The sequence below is a fragment of the Micropterus salmoides genome, unplaced genomic scaffold (assembly GCF_014851395.1).
Source record: "Micropterus salmoides isolate LMB-PRFRI ecotype aquatic unplaced genomic scaffold, ASM1485139v1 Ms_hic_scaffold_11, whole genome shotgun sequence".
NCBI lineage: Eukaryota > Metazoa > Chordata > Actinopteri > Centrarchiformes > Centrarchidae > Micropterus > Micropterus salmoides.
In genome coordinates, this window is record NW_024040152.1 from 1,328,992 (window position 1) to 1,350,497 (window position 21,506).

At 40.7% G+C, this 21,506-nt stretch overlaps 1 protein-coding gene across 2 annotated transcripts in view; it reads left to right on the top strand.

Moving 5' to 3' along the window:
- The window catches only part of atp2c1 (ATPase secretory pathway Ca2+ transporting 1), a 79,042-nt gene that overhangs the window by 5,939 nt on the left and 51,597 nt on the right, over positions 1 to 21,506 (top strand). The gene's annotated exons all lie outside the window — the stretch shown is intronic.

The following is a 21,506-nucleotide window of genomic DNA, read 5'->3' on the forward strand; positions in this document are numbered from 1 at the left end:
AAGCCATCAACAAAAGTCTGAAGAAGCCGTGTGTTTACTACTGACTACTACTTATTGCCCAGCCCTATGTGTCCCTCAGCTGGACGGTGACTAACACTATAAGAGATCAGTATAAAGCGATAACTGTAGGTTCTGTGGGTGTGTGCCAGCTCTGTTTCCACGCTGACATGATGTTTATTCCTGGTGAGTGGGACACAAGGACACCTATAAGCAGCTTATCCTGAATAATAAGACTACAACCAGGATCTGAGGTGGAGTGCAGGAGATGAATTACATAGAAAAAGTGTCATTTAATCCTGAAACTGAGCTCTGGGCCGAGTGGTGTGTTTGCTCTTGTTGTGTACCTGCTAAAGGGAGGAGGAGGAGAAGGTCTGAGCGGTGTGAAGGTGGCTGTGTTAAACAGACTCCCTCCCTCCTCACTGTAACCTGTTTTGTGGACAGCAGCATCCTCTCAGTTTCTGTTTCACACTCTGCTGCTCGTGTCTGTGTTGGGGTCACGTTGATGGATGGCCTACACAGCGGCCCCGTTAGCCCGTTTGTCGTCTGTCTGGTAACCTCCACTCAGCACTTCCCTGCAATCCTTCTGGACCCTTCTTCCAAACCTCCTACTATAAACAAGACAGGAAGATCGCTGTGTGTGTTATCAGATTTGTAGACAGGTTAATCATCAACGCATTTGGTAAATGGTTCTGAAACCGAAGCTGAGATGGCGACACAAACGTCCACGCCCTCTCATTAAGACAGCAGCGGTGTGTTACATATTTCTAGTAGGTTATGTCATTATTTCATCATTTTAATTCTACTTCATTCTCCACCTTATTTTAGTGTTTACTTGAATTTGCTTCCTTTCTCTCCCCTTCTCTTTTCCCCACTCTCACACACCTTCATCTGTGGTCTCTCACTGCAAACACACCTGCTGGCCCCGCCTCTTCCTGTCTCTGCCCTGCTCACTGTCTCCATCAGCAGTACATTTTATAAAGTCGTCGCGTCTAATAAACTCACCCGCGATTCTGTTTTCACAACAGCAGGTGCGCCACGTGTGGATCGGAACCAACTTGGTGCCAAATGACATCTGCAGTGGTGCATTCACTGTCCCTGAGTCTTGTAACGTAATACGCTCCGTATTTTCATGCAAAATGCTAAAATGAGTCGCCAATTATACTTTTCAGCTGGTAATATACCAGGGTGCTCCAAGTAAAGTACATGTGGGAAACAGTGTTTAAAGTTAGGGCAAGCTGTAAGCCTATATTTTGTAATTATTACACCATAAACTTATTTTATTGTCTTATTTTAGTGTCACGTGACTATTTTGGTCCAAACATGTTTGAGTGATCATGCCAGCAAGTTAAACTAATTAACCTAAGATGCAGGAGGATGATAACAATAACAACAACATTATGATGATGATGATGATGATGATAATCCCGATACGATTATTAGTAACCAATTAGACCGATATGTGGAACCGATATACATTTTCTGTAACATTTTTAATCTTGGTGTCAAAATTTTGAATAACACATTGTCATGTTTAATCTTTAAAATAGAAAATTAAATGAATTCGAGATCCATCCAAGAGATGGACTTGTTAACTATGAATGATAAATTATCATAAACTTTGTCTTTACCTGCTGCCATTTATATTGTATTTGTTTTATATTGTTAGGATTTTGATACATTTATTGCTACAATTTTTTGATACTATATTTTTTATCCATGCTCTTATTGGTTTTTCATTACTAAATAATTGTCTTTAAAAATGTCATTTAAAATATAAATTCAGAACAGTTATCAAATTAAATATTTAATTTTAAGTAACTGTTTTCAGAGCAGCAGCAAAAGTAAAGTTTACAGCAGCAATGTAACAATATGTAATTAGTTTCTCACTAGAAACAAATGGAACATGTTAAATTATATTCCTGACATCAAAATACTGAGTGAGGGCCCGTGTCCACCAAAGCGTTTTTTACCAGCTGAAAACGCCACCTGCTCTTCTGAAAACGCTTAGCTGGGAGCACTAGGGTGCGTTTAGAAGGCGCAGCATTTTGTTGGCTGAGACGCTTTGGTTGCTATAATACACACAGAATGGTGAGAACAGACTGAGAGAAGCGGCTGCATCAGAGCCAAAGGAGCACATTTTTTAATTAATTGATTATACCGCTTATCTGTTTTTGAAATAACCAATGCAGATTATTGGAAAAATGCAGAATATCTGCGGCGATAATCAGCCAGACTGATTATTGGTCGACCCCTAATTATTATAGATGTGTTTAGTATAACTGTTGTGTTGAAAAACGCTTTTTGAACCTTATTTTAGGGCAAAGTCATCAAACTTTTGAACAGTGATTTTATACACACAGGTTTTATGTCCAGTGAACGTGCAGTTACAGCCCCCTCCCATCTATATAGATAGGGGCTTGGTCTTGTTAGCCTAAAATAACAACCTGGAGGCGTTACCAAGATGGCATGTTTAGTTCAACTGAGCGAAACTGACCGTGGCTTATAACTGCTATAACTTGTTAATCTCTAATATTAGTTTACGCTGCATAAATTAGAATTGAATGATACACTGGTCAGCCATTACATTATGACCACCTGCTGGTCACAGTCTAGCTCTTACTGTGTCCCTGATCAGTTGAGGCCTGGACTCCACAGTGTCTGCCCTGTGTCCTGACACCTTTCTATCAGAACCAACTTCTTCAATGACCATGTTGCCAGTTCAATGCTTTTCCTTTTTTGGACCACATTTGATAGGTACTGACTTGGGACGTAATGAGACACTTAGCTCACGAGATGACATGAGATTTTAACACTATTTATAAGAAATCTTCAAGGCTGAATTATAAGAATATTTTGAGCATTAAACAGATGATTTGCTTCATCAACTTTTCTCATTTAATATTATTCCTGCTGAGTCATGATGTAGACTTCCCTCCTCTTAGTGTCTTTGTTTGCGGCTCCTTTTCACCTCATTGAGAAATTAATTAATTTAGAAACTCCTGGACTTTAATAGCTCCTGTGTTTCAGCAAGTTTTCTGCTCATGTTCAAAAGTTTCTGCGCATTCTTAATCTCTCCCACAGATCTGTGTTCTCTGACAGGTCCAGTGAAAGTTGTAATATTACAAGACTAATGTTATCATTAAATAAGAACTCTCAGTGTTATTCACTTCACCTGTCACTGGTCATAAAGTTCTGGCGGATTGGTGTAAATCTCAATATACACATTTTGTCTAAAATAACATAACGTACAGCCTCAAATAATGCAAACATGATGATCCTGTAAAATGTGATAAATTAGACTGAAGTAATTTTAAATTTCCTAAAACTGGAGGTCTCCCAAATACGTTCTGTAGCTTTTCACCGTCTGGACAGACTCTGCCATAGTGTTTGCAAGGAAATGAAGGGAAATTCACTTTTTACTATCAGCTTTTTTTATTGAATGCAACAGTTTAGACAGCTGGGGAACGTGATCATTAGGAAGTAAAATAAACAAAATAATACATAAAATAATGATGGGCTGTCTTGTTAAAGTGTGAGAGGGGAATTCTTAAAGTACAGTTTCTTTTCAAACACAGGAGGAGATCTACATGTGTAAATAATATTTTGTGAGCAGGATAGTCAGTATGTCAGTATTTGATGTTCTCAGCCTCAAACAGAGCTTCACCAGGTCACATTACTTGCTTCAGTAAGAACAAATATTGGGACTCTACAGAAAACTGCAGGAACTCACATCAGCTGCACTGCAGGAGGACCCTGAACTAAAAATGGAAACCAGCGCTGATGTAAGATTTGTTTTGACTTCAAACAACTTGCTGTTTATCTGTGTAAATTAACACAGTGGCTTGTATTTAATATAATCCTGAATCTCTGTTTTGTTTAATAGAATACGCATCAATGTAATCATATAATTATTAGAAGCCTACAGCTGTAACTAACGACTATTTTGATAGTTCATTAATCTAATCTGTCAATCATTGAAACGAACAAATTGTTTTTTTTTTTGTTTGTTTGTTTTTTTTATCCAAAATTATACAATGCTTCTTATTTAGCCATCAGCTTTTAAATTTAGCTTGAGGTTGTTTAGGGCATGTGCTAATAAACAATAAAGACAATCAAATGCATAATGCATTCAAAAATACATATTTTGAGTAATGTTTTGTGTATATGTGAATCCATATACAAAATTAATTAAGAATTCAGTGTTTCCCACAAGATTTTAAGAGACTATGGTGGATGGGCCACAGACCCTCTAGCAGGGGTCCGGGGGCATTCCAACCCAGAGATTTTGTACATTTTAAAGTTTAATTTGGTTTTAATTTGGTGCAAAATTAAGAATTCTATAAATAACTTTACAATGTTGTGCTCTAGTAAACTATTTGATGATAAACTCATTGTATGGCTATAAGTAGTGATGAAACGGCAACAAGACTCAACAAATTTATTTAATGTTTTTTCCAGCAACCCTAAATCAAAGAATTGAAAATAGAATAAATTATATAATCCAATTAATCTTATTTCCATCCTGTATATTTTGAAAACCACATGTGGATTCTCACTCTAAATTCATCCAGTCTGACCCAGTTTGATAAATAATGTTGTATGTGGTTCTCATATTGTGTAACATGAAGACTTCACAGCCTCTCTTCAGGTAGGACTCTCATCCTGCAACACTTGTCTTTATAAAGACATACAACATTATTTATCAAGTCCCCCGGTGAGAGGGTTCAAGGCCCACCCTCCATAGTCTCTTAAAATCCTGTGAGAAACACTGAATGTTATGGTACCATGACTGTATCCCTGCAGAAAAAGTTCTTCAAACATGGAGGTGGTGAATAAACATTTACAAAAATTAACAGAAACGGGTTCCTCAGGCTGATAGTCCTAATTTAGCAGTCTTGTGTGGCGACAGAAAATAATAGATCTATATTCTGTGATCCTGAGGTTTGCATTTGCTTGGTTTTAATTGGTCCGAAGCTTAAAAAGTTTGGTAAACAGCAAGACATTTAATTAGCATACTGTGTGCTTTATTGAACACAGGTGGGGTTCTTCCTTTTAGTCGATTCAGTTTTTGTGAAGTATTTAGATTATGTCATTTTAAGGACTTTGGAACGGCAGGTTTCTTAGATAAGCGCTCGTCAGAGGGTCAGTAGATAAATCTCCTAGATGATTAACAGGATAAAAGAAAGAAAAGTTCAGTCAGGAACCGACTGCATTTGGATTTAACCAGTGCTGGATGAAGTATTCAGATCCTTTTACTTAAGTAAAAGTACTAATACTAACAACTGTCTTGCTCAGGGACACATTGGTGGTTGATGGTCTCTCATACCAAAGGCGTGTCTTATACATACATACAATACAATACAATATAATTCTTCTGACGTTAGCACAGAGGTGGAGGGAAACCCGGACTGATATGTCTGCAAGTTCTGGGACACTCTTAAAGGCTGTGATCCAACTTCGAACAGTGAATAGTCCAGGCAACTAACAATTATTTTCATTGTCAATTAACATGTTCATATATTTTTTCCTCGATTAATCGATTAGTTGTTTTGTCTGTAAAATGGTGGAAAATGTCGATCGGTGTTTCCCAAAGCTCGAGGTGACGTCCTCAAATGTCTTGTTTTGTCCACAAACCCAAATATATTCAGTTTACTGTCACAGAGGAGGAAAGAAATCATAAAATATTCACATTTAAGAAGTTGGATACTTTCTCGATCCCTCACCCACGGTGTCATTTTCACGTTGCTTACTAACTTATAACTTATAAACTAGGACTGCAACTAACAATCTATCGATTATTGAATAATAATCTATTATTTGGATTATGAATAGCAAAATGACACAATGCCTCTCATTTAGCTATTAGCCTTTAAATTAAACCTAAGGTTGGTTTAGGCATGTGCCAATTAACAGGACAATAAAATAAATACTGCTTTCAAAAATGCATTTTTTTAATGAACGTTTCTGCTGCAGCAACAGAAATCACGTCCTGATGAGCAGCCGATCTGCTGTTTAGTGACGGAGCAGCTTTCATGCCAGTACTGCAACACCCCGGGACAAACTGACACTGTATACAAAGAAAGGAATAACGTCATGCATTTCACTTGCAAATTTACAAGAGGGGATCAATAATAACGATTTTGTTGTAACTTGGACTGCGTTTCACAACGCAGAAACAGTTTCCCCAAACTCAACAACTCACAAAACTCTGTGATTTTTTTATGGGAGTTTGGAGCGGATTAGCAGCCGCCTCATGCACAGACAAGAGAACTGTTCTCTCTTCTTTAGAAGTATGATGAAATTGTCCGGTGCTGTCTAATCTTCAGCACTCTGTAGCAACATGTTCTCCAGCTGGGAACGTCGCCATGAGCGATGCATCGTTTATGACTCTAAAGTCAGGGCACGTCTGGAATGTGAACGCGGCCATTGTGTATCATAATTATGTGCTATTCTCAGCGCCCTTACCAACCAATCAATCAAACTGACCAACTGTATAGAAAACATTTCAGGTCATAACGGGAAGTAATATGGCTTTAACGTGAAGCTAGCTCGCTAACTAGCTCACCGAGACGAATCTTCTTACGCGCCTCCTCTTCAGATGCTCCGGTGTTTCCAGGAGAGCTCAGCTTTGCTGCAGTTCACAACCTTTCTGGCTGAGTGAAGAGTGAAACGCTGCCACACTCTGGAGGTTTTAGGGTGTGAAGGTGTTACTGCAGCTCTGATGTTGTTTTAGTAACTTTAACGTTACTGTTCCCATCACTTTACTCTGTTAAGCTGACGGTGTCGCTACGGCCCGATGACGTCATGAACGAGTCGATTTTACTAAATTTGTTGGCAACAAATTTAATAATCGATTTTTGTAGACTACGTCGATTAGTTGTAGCAGCACTACTATAAACGAAGAAAGGAAAAACGAATGAATCATCACAAAGAAGCAGGAACTGAGGAATGTTTGAAATTTCTTGGTTAAAAGAAAAATCAGTTATCTGTCGGTTGACCATATCTTTAAAGAGGTGGTATTCTGCTTTTTGGCTTTTTCCCTCTCCTTTATTCTCCCTCCTCTTTTTTTGTGCATGTAACAGGTTTGCTGGGTGAAAAAGCCCAAAGTCCAGCCCAAAGGGAGTTCTCATCTCCCACAGAAAACTCTGCTCTGAACTGAAAACAGCTCGTTTGTAGTCCAGCCCTTCACTTCCTTTACTTGTGATGTCACAATGAAAACGCGCCATAAAGCTTGCCAAGCGGCTAGCGGGGTCAGCCACGCCCTCAAACCAAGCGAGTCTGAGCGGAGGCCCTTTGGCTCGACTCGCCTTTGTTTGGTTTTCCATTGTAGAAATGTTGCACCCGTACCTGCTTCCAGGTACTTTTTTCGTATCACCTCACCTCCGTCGAGGTTCCAAGCGAGGTGAGGGATACTAAAATGTAACGTGAAAACAGACAGACTGCTGATTGGTCAGAGAGAATATTCACTATTCACTGCATCATCATTGCTGCACCAGACAGAGGCCAGCAACAGAAAGTTTTATATTTTACAGTTTCCGTATGGAATTCCATCACTAAATCCACTTCTGAGAAGTTTTGAGGTGAGAAATCAGCTGTGTAGATTTCCAATATTGACAGTTTTACGAGAAGGGATGGCAGAACAAAAACGTGCTTGAATATTTTGGGAGTTGAGGAGCTGCGCGAGTGGCTGCGGGGTTAAGCCTGCGCCAACCCGCGGGAGGAGCGTGTGACGCCGGCCGCCCGGCCGCCCGCTCACAGAGCCCTCTGCTCACGCCGTCACACAGACCGCTGCAGCAACAACGGCAGAGGAAAACACAGCTGGAAGCTTTTCATACCGCTTATCTGTCTTTACATTCTGAGGAACGTTGGAACGTTTTAACTTAAAAAAGAGAAAGCTGTGTGGATCGCTGGTGTGTGCGTCGCATTGAACATTACATTGCAGCAGTTGTGTGTGGCGTCGCTATGACAACCAGCTACATACTATGTCTGGGTGCTATCTGCAATAGAAAACGGAGCAGCGCCGAGTAGAGTCGAGTATCGATTTGCGCTGTGGAAGCATTTTTCGTTTAGTCCTCCTGACGTTAAGATGTGGAACAATGATGTTGTGGACTTGTGAGTAACTTATACCATCTGCTAGGTTACGGTCGCAGTCTGAAGCGGCTTTGATTTGGATCACACTACCTTGTTTCTTATGACCCGCCCTTCTCTGCTTCTGATTGGCTAGTAGTCCTTACCTGGGAACTGCGCATGTGCAACAAAGATTTTGTACAAGTAAGATGCATCACTCTGTAGCTCAAAAGAGGAGCTGCAGCAATGTGCAGTATGAGAAAAATATAGTGTTTTTTGAAAATTAAACCATGTAAACCTGTTCTGGTACAACCCCACCACCTCTTTAATCATTTTAGCTCATGTACAGGTAGGACTTGAGGACAGTTATCGCAGGAGTTATCGCTTATTTTTGAGTATTGCTCTTCTGTAGATGGAAGGATCCATCTACAGAAGAGTGATACTCAAAAATGCAACTCCATACGGCTGAATAGTTAATCAAATTTTATTTCAATATGGCCTCCTGCAATTTTAAAGTTGCTTTGTTAAAGGGGTATTATGGAGTTTTCAGCAGCCACTAGCGGTGCGGTTTTAAGATTGCTACCAGGCGTGTGCTCGTACGCATGCTCGCTTGACCTCATGAGCGAGCATAATCCGAAACACAACCGCTTTCATACAGAGATCCTGCAATAAACGCAGGAACACCAGCATGCAGGCTGTGGCTTTGCACTCAGACATGTTCAGGCTCTGTTACTTCAACGTTCCCGTCTCAGAGGCAGATCATCAGCGGCGCCGTACCTTTCATTGAGCGCCGTGAGACACCGGCATATTGGCACAGTACTCCCGAAAAAAGGCAAAGTGTGAGAGCGGCTATAGACAGGTAGGGAGCCAGCTTCACACAACATGGTGGAAACTCAGGTAAACTCCCACCACAACGTTCCAGTAATATTTTTATCAGCTTGATGTTGAACTAATCCACGCTTGTTACATGATAAAGTTACACTGCATTTAGCCGAAGTGCTACAACGTTAGCTCGCCTGCTGCTTTCAGTAACCATCTTTATTGTCTGTGTATCTTTCACCGGAGGCTCAGCAATGTCAGCACAGCTACATGTACTGGATGATAGCGAAACGGGTAGTGAGCTGGACTTAATATTATAACGAGATTGTGTCACACTTTATAACTGTTAGACCGCAGTAAGTAAATTTACCGTTAACTAGTGTTAGTGGATGGCTCTTTCTCTGTGTTGTATATTATGTGGGTCATGTTAGTTATAGCGTCTGAGAGGTGGAGAAGCTGTGTACCTGAGTATCGGTAAAAGGCATTAAATCTAAACTAAATGTTATGAAGCAAACAGCGGCGGGTCCGAGCTACTGTAGCGTTAGCTGGCTGCTCCTGGCTGCATCACTATGGGATAGTAAACAAATCGCTCCACATTAGCTTTTTACCATTACATCATTTCTTGCAGGCTTTGACACTTTAACATAACAGTGGTACAGAGGAAAGTAACATGGGTTGCATTAGTGGCCGAAGTAATGTGAAAGCGATATAACTTTTAGGGCTGTAATCAACCAAAGAAAATCTTGGTCGACTAAAGTCCTGAAATTTTCGACTAAAAATGATGTAATTATTATTTTTTAAAATTAGTCAGCTGTGCACTGTGCGCAGTACTTGGTAGCCTTGTTGTCCGCCTAAATTGTACATAAACATAAAAAAAATAGTAGGCTATTTGCAGTTTATTAAATCGTTTTTTATCTAATTATTTTGCACTAAATGAGTCTGTCGGCTCTGACAGCAATGCGTCACGTGCACCTGCGCAATATCATAGCCTACGATTTACGAACATAGAACTATGTTGCTTGTCAACAAGTGATATCATCACAAGAATTGTTGAGAAATATGCAACATCATTTAGACAATTATTTTTGTCATATGTTATAATAATAAGTTTATTAGACACTATGATCATTTCAGCAGAGCGCAGCTGAGCGGCGGCAGACAGGAATAGACTATTAACTTAGTTTTTGCTCTTAATAAACACAAAAGGCACATCCACTTTAATAAACAAAGAATATTTATTAAACAAACCAGATCAAGAGCAGAAACGAAATAAAGTGCAAAACTGAAAAAAAAAAGTGGGCACAGCGCAATTGCGCGTTAGGCTACAAAAAATAAAAGGTGCCCAAATCCAATAAATAAATGTGCAAAATTATAAATTTTGATTAATGTCCAAAACGAACAAATGGCTACTCACAGAGAGTACAATCAATGTCCACTCCACACTTTTTTGTGTTGTGTGCGAGAAACACAAGCATATCCATGTTCTTTGGAAGGAGACAGCTTCTTGCTTTATTGACAATAAATCCTGCCTTGGAGAAAATGCGTTCAGATGGCGTGGATGTTGCAGGGATACAGAGCAGTCGCTTTGCAACTCGGGCCAGGCTCGGGTATCTGTCTTGGGTTTTTTTCCACCACCCCAATGGTCCGGAGTCTATTTTGGTTCTGTCTTGAAGATAGTTTTTCATTTCTTCTGTCACTGTGCTTCTCCATCCTGATTCTCTAGAAAGCAGATCGTCTTCGTCTTTGCACAACAGCATAGCAATCTCCTTCTCTTTGTCGTTTTTCTGCTTTTTTGACACATGTTGCTCTTCCTCACTTCCAGGTTCACCTTTGCCCGTGACAGTACTGAGTGCACCCAGTTGTTCTGCCAGCTGTACAACTACTATATAGGCCTCGTCTCGTTTGGCATCATCCAGAAAAGACAGCTGCTTAAAACGAGGGTCTACTACTGCAGCTGTAATGTATACACTGTTAGTCATCATCATTCGGTTTTTAAACTCCCATCTACTGTCAATTTCTTCGACCAGCTTGCTTTTCATTTTTTTTTGGTAATGGGGCTGTCATCATCCGCGATGGCCAGGTGACGTTTCTTCAAGTTTGCTAGCATGGGTACTGTTGCAGACAGGGACGCGTTGTCCTCTTCAGACAGCAGCTCGGTCAGGGTTGTCATCAGTTTCAGCACATTTTTAATGTCCTCTATCGCATTCCAGTGTGCTGTGGTAAGGATCCAGTATACTGTATACCAGTATAATGTCGCTTTTCTTTGTAAAGTTTGGGTCAGACAGCACTGCGGTAATGGGCCAGCGTTGCTCCAGCAGTCGCTCCAACATTGAAAATGTTGAGTTCCAATGTGTGGACACATCCTGAATTAATTCATGCTGAGGGACGTTTTGCTGCTCCTGCTTCTGTTTTAGCCCAGTTTTTGCTTTGTGCCCCTTTTTGAAATGTCCCACCAGATGACGTGATGCAGCCACGGCATGACAAATTGGATCTTGTTGAGTGCAGCGTTAATACAGAGCTGCAAAGTGTGCCCGGCACACCTGACGCCCTGCATCTCTGGCCATTTATGTGATTCCTTTAGTGTTTACACACAGAGTGCCATATTAGCCGCGTTGTCACATACAACAGAAACTCTCTTTGCTTCTTGAATTCCAAAGGTATCAGCAATTTCAGATAGTCGCGCAGCAATGTTTATTCCCGTGTGCGCCTCTTCTATTTGTTTTGTCTCAAGCACAAGACTCTGTGCTTTCCAGTCTCCATCAATGAAATGGGCAGTCACTGTCATATAGGACTCCATTCTAAGAGATGTCCACATATCTGTGGTCAAGCTCAGTGCCTCGCTGTGTCGTATTAACTCTGATACTTTCTCTTTGAGTCCCTCATATTTTGCGGTTAGTGCATGCGTGATTGTGTGGCGTGCTGGCACGGTATATCCAGGTTCCAAAACTTTTAACAAGTTCTTTAAACCTTGGCCCTCCACAACAGCAATGGGCCTCATATCCTGAGCAATAAAGTTAACAATTACTTCCATTATTTTTCCGTTTGGATGATAAAGGAGGCTTAAAATGTCTGGGGGATGCCGTCATTATGGATGGATGCGCCTGCATTTATAAAATGATTATTACACTAAAACATTGAAATAATTCGAATTTTGATATGTTCATATAGCCTACTCAAAATACAGACAGGGCAACCTAACGCAGACAAGTTAGCTTACCGCTTTTAGATGGTACGTCATATTTGTCGTCGAGCTGTGGAAGGCAAACTGTTGGTTGCAAATTTTGCATTGAACCTTTTTCCCGTTGTCAATTTTAACAAAGTGCTTCCACACTGTCGATGTCTTTGTTGTTGACATGTTAGAAGACAGACTATTAAACACTCTCACAGTTAATTATAGATAAATAATAGGTCTATTTAGCATCAAACCTTCTATAGCCTACTTATCTGTCTCTCTTCTCCTCCGGTGGGTTGGGCTAATCCAAAAAAGTAAAAACAAGGGGGGTGTTCTTAAGACAGACTATTACCTGTGAGACAGGGGTGCTCTGAAAACACCCCCATTAGCAATTAGTGGTTTCCACCTGATGAAGCGCGGCAAAACTGATGAAATGAAAACTGATGAAATGAATGCGGCAAAAAATCGACCAATCAGAATTTCAGTCGAACCAGAATCGACCAATTAATCGACTAATCGACTGGGACGTTACAGCCCTAATAACTTTGCACTGGACAACATTAGCAACTGCTCGGCGTTAGTTGGCGAGCTAACGCTATCTAACTTGAGCCAACTGAAGCACAAAATCAAAATATGTATTACATGCTTTGTAGTAATGTTAGCTTACCTGTCCAATAGGATGAAGCCAACTCTGGGTCTGTTTTTATACCCAAACAAAGTGGTTTCTCCATGATTCAAAAGCCCTGCCGATGTTGATCCGTGTTTTTGTCCGAAGTCGATCTCATTCACATTAGGCCTGACGAGCTTCAGCAGATAAAACTTTTTTTTGTTTTTTATCCTTATGTGGAGTTTGTGTTGGAGTCTGTGTTGTGCTGGGAGCAGGTCGTTTCTTAGTGTTCGCAGCGACGACACTGCAACTTGTGACATGGAGTCTGCTGAGTGCAAAGTCAGTAGACAAAGCGAGAGCCTCGGGAGCACGCATGCAGGTGTCCGACCCGGAGCCTTCAAATAGGAATAGGAATACTTGCCTTCAGAGTTAATAGCCAAACCCAGCAAGTGGATCATTTTAATGTCAGATTACAACCCCTTCACACACAGGCAATAAAAAAAAGGATTCATTTTAGTAGAAAAACTACATATAGCCCCTTTTAAAGGCCAACTGTGTGTCTAAATATACAGTTTTAAATTAGATATGGTCGTGCTGCAGAGATGTCTAGTACCTGGCGCTGGCCTTGCTTTTATTAATCTTTAATTTCTCTTTTAGGTGTTTTTATTATATTTTGCTTTTCTTCCTAATATTTAAAGTTCTCATTTTATGTTCTTAGTTTACCTAATAACTTTGCAATGCAGACTCTTTTATCCAGTGTAGAGATTACAATATTTTGGTTACATGGTTAGGCTGGAATTTGTACACACGTTAGGCACCCTGTGTTGTTGTTGTTTTGCATGAAAGGCAAATAAATGTTAACAATAAATCTACACAAATAAAGTCTGATTGATTTAATATATTCTACAGACTTAAGAAAACATCATTCCTTAGTACAGATCCCAGCAAAAATCTGAATAATTAAGTAAAAATAATGGTAATATCAGTCAAAATAATCGATATTTTAGCTTGAAGTCATGCTGGTGACGGAGGTAAATCTGTGTAGCTCAACTGTGGTGGTGTCTTCAGTTGTTTGTTTTTGACAAATTTTTAGTGTTTTTAGAGGACTTCTCGTGCAGATGGACGATGGAAAAGTGTCTTTGATTATCGAATGGTTTGCGCGATGCCCGTGGACACGTTGTCACTGTTTGAATTTGTTGTAACTGATAGCAGCTGTTGTATTTGCTGCTCAAACACCCGACCAGCCTGTGACTGCAGCTGCCCTCCCGTCCTAAAGGGGGCAAACCGGGAGTCTTGATCCACCCAGGGGGAAGGGGGGCGGAGGAGTAAGATCCTCCTTTTAAGCTCCAGTCCCTCCTAATCAGAAACAATCCTCTCACCTCCACTCATCAGGCCTTGCTACGCTTCTCTGCTCACAGAGGAAACTTTGCACAGCAGAGCAGACGTTTGCTCAAAGGAACTGAGGCAGCAGAGGACATAGACTTTAATTTCTATTTGATTAGTGAAGGATTTAGAGCTGTTACAGGCTGGCTTGTTGTCTCTGTGGTGGACCTGAAGAGCTGCATCAAGCAAGAGGAGGCCCCGTGAAAGCAGCGTCCGTACAGGAGTGTCTCTTCTGTACTCCTGACCTGATCAAAGGTGATTATACCTGCTGCCAGGAGGACAATTCAGAAACCAGTCACATTTCAAACTTCTGGGGAAAAAATATTAGCATGGTTTAAAAGAACATTTAATTTTGTTCTACAAAATGTCAGAAGTCAAACAGAAGATCTGCAAACTGTACTGGAAATAAAATACAATTAATAATTAAATTACATTTGCTTGGAGCTCTTGGTACAGTGAGCAGATCTTACTTTTGTCTTAATTTTGTTTTTATCCAGCTTTTTTTGGATGTGTGCAAGCCCTAAACTTTATATCAAGATAATGTTATAAACTGTATATTAACTGTTTCATGAGTTTAACTAAGGAATGTTTTAAAATAACTAGTGGTCGACCGATACAAGTTCTTCAGATGGATAGATTGATACTTTATTATCCTGAGGGAAATTCAAGTATCCAGTAGCATACGAAACATACATGCATACATTAAACCTATATTAAAATAAAATTTTAATTCAATATTTAAATAAAATAAACTTATAACACAGTAGCCACAGTAAACAGTGCAAATGGATGTAATGATTACAGATGGCAGTAGAAATTGTCTATTCATAGCAGTGACGTCACATTCCAATGAATACGCTCCCTTGGAGGACAAAAAAGACGTTATATTCCGCTGCCTGCCCAACCAGGAAGCAAGTGACACACTGTTACTTTGAGTTTGTTACTTTTGCGTTGCCAAAATGCTGGATGGTGGTTGTGCTTTCAGATGCACATCGAGGAGGAGACGAGCCTGGGCTGTGTTAGGTGAGGGATTCCCCAGAAGGTCTTTAATGGTAGAAATGCGGCAGCGGATGCTGTAACGTCATATGGATCGGATATGCCCAACACTTGCAGTTTGTGTTCATATTTTTCTTTTTCTTAAGCTGAAAGGTTATCCAAATAAAATTTTACTGCTTTTGCGGGGTCTCTACGGGGGAGACGCTGTGAGCCTGTATGTTGGTCTGTTTGATTTGCCCTCCAGGTCATGTCACATGACTGAAAACTAAGATTAGTCCTCTCTTATTCCGAGCTAAAGAAAACAACAACTCTGTAATGTTACAGTCCGTCCAACGTAAAACCAAACTTATGTCACCTCCACAACAGCACCTTATCAGAAAGCAGCTGGAGTTCTGCCAGCCGACCACAGACAAAGTAACAGTAACAACAACTTTAGCATTTAACTGAAATCATGATTGATTGTTGAGTTGAAGCCAAAGTAAGCTGCAGTCCTCAGCTGAAAATGTGCACACGTGCATTTGTTCCCCTTTTTGGGCCGTGAGTTGTAACCTCACAGTCAGGAGTTAACTGGGTGTCGGGAGCTGCACCTTTTAACTCCCCTCCAGCTCTCTGTAGCTCAGACAATCCCTGCTACCTGAAAATCACGTATAATTCTGTTTTTCCTGCAGATTACAGTCTAACATATGTGTGTTCTCTAAGCCAGTTTTGTGTTGTTTGATTAATGAATGAACATTCTTGGGTTCTGCTGTAGATTGCAGAGCGTGGCTGGTGTTTAAGGTGCACTTTATCAGACGTCATGCAGCTGCATTATTCTCTACAGTATAACTGTTTTCATTTTCGATTCATCTGTTGATTATTTTCTCGATTAACTATTGTTTGGTCTATAAAATATTAGAAAATGGTGAAAAAGGTCAATCAGTGTTTTGCAGAACTCCGAAATGATGACCTCAAATGTCTTGTTTTGTCCACAACCCAAAGATATTCAGTTTACTGTCAAAGAGGAAGCAAAGAAGACAGAAAATATTCACATTTAAGAAGCTGGAATCAGAATTTTTCCTCGACTCAACTCAAACAGATTATTTGATTAGCAAAATAGTTGCAGATTAATTTAATAGCTGTGAACTAGTCTTTTAATCATTGCTGCTCTACTGTAGATCTGTTTATAGGCCTCATGAGTGAAGGTATCGACCCGATTAATCTATCACTATCGGACACACGTTGCAGCAGCAATTAAAAGCCCAGAAGGAGAAGTCGCGAACTTTGATAACAAAAGGATAATAAAGTAAACTGACTGTAAACCTTTTGCCAAGTGGCTTTAAACAGCTCTTCATATTGACATGAAAAATGATCCGACAGAGTGATGAAAGTGTTCATTGTGAGGAAAAGTGAAACGAGGCCTTGTTCTGTTTTTTTTAGCTCTGTGGGTTTTGTTAGATGGAGCTGCTGTGCCTTTTGTTTCCTGCTGCCATGATGCCGTGAGCTTCCTCTTCCTCCTCATCCTCTCTGGACCTCAAGTCTTTGGTCCTCTTCTTCTACATTGCTGGATGGAAGTCGCGATTAAAACTAAAAACACTAGGGGTGGGAATCACCAGAGGCCCCACAATACAATATTGTCACGATATTTATGTTGCAATTCGATTTTATTGCGATTGGAGATATATTGTTAATAATTTATTACCTTTTTCTAACTTCCAAGGTTCCTAAAGTCAAACTTTGTCACCACCTGTTTATCTAAAAATATACATTTCTCTGTTTGTTAATATCACTTTTTCAGTCCTCTAGATGGTCTTGTTAAGTTTTCTAGTGGACTAAAAAAGCAATAGATTTTATTTATTTTTAATTAATTTTATATATTTATTTATTCTAGTACCAAAAAGTTAAAACTCCTATCTGCAATTTATATACTAAAATATCGATACTTGGCGTCTGTGTATCGATACAGTATTGCCATGGCAAATATCACGATACTATGCTGCATCGATTTTTCCCACCAGCGTCTTTAACATGGGACTGAAAACTAGGTACAAAAAATGATGCCAGGATATTTTCTGGGACTTTGTTGATAATGATAATTACAGGATATTTTGCATCCATATCCTTAGGTAAGTGTGTTTGTGCTGGTACCGTGGCAGGTTCAGGTCTGCCTGACTGCTGACTCCCAAAGCTTTTCATATAGTTGATAATCAGTGTGGTGCATAGTTTGTGGTCTTTAAGATTTTTGACATCGCTGGCGGATTGACGTCTTTTCCTGGGGGTTGTTTGTTCACTCATTTTTTAACTTTTCTTATGCAATTCAGCTTGTTCAACTTCTGTACTAAATGCATGACCCAGGTAATACATGGGCAAGGAGTTTTTTGACTCCTTAAAACAACAATATTATCGTAGATGATGCATATCGCACACCCCTAACGGAAGTCTAACACGTACAATTTTCTAAATGTTGATTAAATATGTATCTGACACCTTGAAACAGCAACCCTAGCCTTCTCAGTTTGACCCATCTCATTTTTTATGAGCTACTTCATCCAAATACTGAGGGTCCTGATTCAAAACTATTAATCTTGAAAAGCTCAAATTATTGATAAGATATTAAGGAAATTAAGTAAAGGTCAGATCAGCCAGGGAGAAGATGAGTTGCTCTGTGAAGGTGATGTTTTTTTGACCTGAGAAAGACTCACCAACTTCCAGAGAGCACACACAAGTTACCCATCAGGTTATCCCATGTGATTAATAATTATTGGTGGCAGTTGAACGACCTGCCGCGCCCATTTTTGTCAGTTAAGCTTAACGATGAAAGTAAAGTCATGATTTTCATTCTCTTTTATTCTCCTGCTGCAGGACAGGACACAGTTTGTCTTTAACAGTACAGATGTTTGAAATGTTTCGGGTTCCTTCCCCGGGAGCGATTAGTCTAAAGTAATTAGATTCCTGTAATCCTCTGTGATGTTCAGGTGGGCTTAGTGACGACTGATATAAAGCCCTGTTTGTGGGAACTGCTGTGCTGTGTTTTACTGCAGGGAGAGGTGGATTATGTTGTTTAGTGTTGACTTGTGTTATAAGCATTCAGCTCTGACACAGAATCACAGTAGCTGAAGTTTAAATTGGTGTTGAATGAGGGCTGCAGACAAAGTGATGATATTACACTGAGACATTAGAAATGTGTTGCTACTTCACCCACTTATCTCTGGGTGTATAGGTTTGTCGATCAGTCACCAATTCCAGACTGAAATATCAGAATCGGCTTTATTGCTGAGTAGGTTTACACATGTTTGAAATTTTAGTGTGTGTGTGTGTGTGTCTCTCAAAATACCATTTTAAATTTAAAATGATCATACTGTTTTTCCCAGTACCTAATAGTGTAACTAATTACTTTTCCAAAACAGTAATATTATTAGTTACTTATCCTGTTGTTCATATCAGCTGCTTTTCCACAGCTGTAAGTAGCTGCTGCCATTATTGTGTTACAATCTAAGATGCAAAGAACATTGTCATCTATTGTAAACTCTGTGCGACCTGCGAAAAGCTTTCAACTGCGAACAACTCCACATCTGATTTATTGAAGCATCTGCTAAAGCAGCACAGCAGCGTTAAACTTAAAGAATGAAACTCCGTTTGCTACTGCCTCTTATGCTTGGACTCGTCCGGAGAGAGTGGCGTTAACGTAATGTTTTGTCACTGCTCTTATAAATAGGCTACATGTGTAGAGAAACAGCTTTTAAATAGTTCAGAAGTCGGGGTTTACTTGCTTTATTTTTTTATTTCAGAAACATTAGGCCTATATGCTTTGTAAAAACCACTCCCTGCTGCTGTTATGAATATTATACTAGTTATAAAGTCGGGAGAGACTGCTTTGTTTGGGGCTGAAGGGGGGTGGTAGTAAACGCGATCCATCCATCCATCGTCAACCGCTTCTATAGATTTTCTCAGTATGAGAGTGAGGACGCTGGAGTGTGTCGCTGCTTCACAAATCGCCGTTTTTCACAAAACTTGAGTCACTAAGCTTTTTTGAGTTTAGTGACCAGACACTAGGATAAGGTGTGTATGTAAATATCTGTATTGCCAACTGTTGCTCGGCACAACTGCGGCTCTGTAGCCTAATGTTACTCACCCATGCCGGTGTTCTGACGATCTATTCTGCCTTTTCGAAAAATGCTACCGTAGCACAAATCGAGTCTATCGAGTTGCTCTGCCCTATCGGAAAATGCTACCTTATGTGTTCCCTTTTCCAATCCCATAAAGGTATACCTCTCACAGTATTATGGCATCTTCTGTTTTTTGATTATAACATCATTTCAGGGGTAGCGTATTCTGATAGACTAATAATGATTTAATCATATTTTATGTTACTGACGGTCAGTCACTGTCTCGGCTGCATTTCCCAACAGCAAGGTTGCACAGATTTATGGGCGTGGAAACAAACCACGCTTGTGGGTCATACACATGCGCAGAACCCCTAAGTAGCACATCATGATAGGTAGCATAAATTGACAGAATCTGGGATTATCTTTTCTGGTACCACTGACTGGATAACTCTGCCACGAAACCTGGATTATCGACTATTCTGCCTCATCTTCACTGCAACGCTGTTGATGTGGTTGAACGTTGGATGTATTCTCTCCGGGCCCCTGTCTTCGGTAGCTAAGCTAGCTGGTGCTTCCTCGTACCATCATGTTGCTAATTAAATACTCCTCCCTGGATCTCCTGAACCTCTTCTGTCACATCATACCAAATTGTCTTGATACCATCAAATCTCTCAAACTCCTGTGTCGCCCCCGCAATGTACATAGGGGCTCCCAACGTAAGTTTGTTTACATGGACCACCTAGTGTTCGGTTGGACAGACGCTCTGTTGCAGTGAGATGATGTCATCACAACAAACCACACGTGTGTTCTGTCAATCTGAGGCCCCTGGTCTGTGTTGATGTTGCTCCTACTACACTGCATGCCTCAGCACCTAACAAGACTGCAATGTTCATGTTATTGAACACTCGCTCCCTAAATAATAAAGCACTACTCATACATGACATTGTTACTGACAAGAAAATGGCTTGGCAAAATCGGCTAGATTTTATGGCACTCAAACAAGCCACCCTACAAGGCTATGTGCACATACAGAAGCCTCGATACACCAAGCTGACATCCCAGTGAAAAAACTTCCAGTGCCTAACATCACCTCATTTGAGTGTATTCGTTTCACATTGGCTGGGTCTGCACAGCTCCAAGTGGTCCTTGTTTATCACCCCCCAAAAACCTCCACCATCTTCATGGCCGAGCTACTCCTCTCCGTGTGCTCCATCCACACTCCTGCTCGGGGACTTCAATATCTGTGTAGACTCTTAACAGCTGTGCCTTTTGCTGCTGAATTCCTGTCTCTATTGGACTGCCTCAATATCATTCAGCACGTCAAAGATCCCACTCACACCAAAGGTCACACACTGGATCTGGTGTGCTCCACTGGTGCTACTCCCTCCCAGCTGCAATGCATCGACCTAGCAAAATCCTGGAAAGAGCAGTTGCCGCCCAACTTCATCAACGTCATCTCCCTACCCTAAGAAGACCTTGGTGTCATTTTGGACTCCACCCTTTCCTTCCAGTCACATGTCAAACTCCTCCTTACCTAATCTGCTTTCTACCACCTCAAAAACATCTCCAGACTTCGACCATCACTCTCAGACTCTGTGGCAGAGTCTCTCATCCATGCCTTCATCACCTCCTGCTTACTGACTAATGTAATGGTGTCCTGTATGGGGTACCCAGCAAGGTCCTGGACAGGCTACAATATGTCCAGAACTCGGCTGCCAGGGTTCTCTCTCACACTAGGTCGTGGCAGAACATCACCCCAATCCTCACTCAGCTTCACTGGCTCCCAGTCAAGTTCTGCATCACCTACAAAATCTTACTCCTCACCTATAAAACACACACACACACACACACACACACACACACACACACACACACACACACACACACACACACACACACACACACACACACACACCCTGCGGTCCACCGTCAAGGGCCTGCTCTCTGTCTCCCACACCAGACTGCGGGCTTTTGGGGACAGAGCCTTCAGCGTCACAGCCCCCACCCTCTGGAACTCTATCCCCACAGAGATCCGAAATGCTTCCTCTCTGGACACCTTCAAAAAACTCCTAAAAACCCACCTCTTCAAAAAGGCATTCAACCCTGAATGACTTTTTATTGCTCTGTCTCTGCAATTATGTGTAAAGCGCTCTTGGGTCTCGTGAAAGGCACTATATAAATAAAAGTTGTTGTTGTTATTATTTAATCGATGCGTCGTTTAAGAAGTACTTTTGCTTGGCAGTGGTGCCCCCCCCAGGTGTGCACGTTTATAGGTGATAGATTTTTATTGGTCCTTTTGGAAATTCATAGTGTGTCATACAGCAAACATCAGACCAACAACCAGATAGCTGCTTTACAAACACAAACATCATTCGAGTAC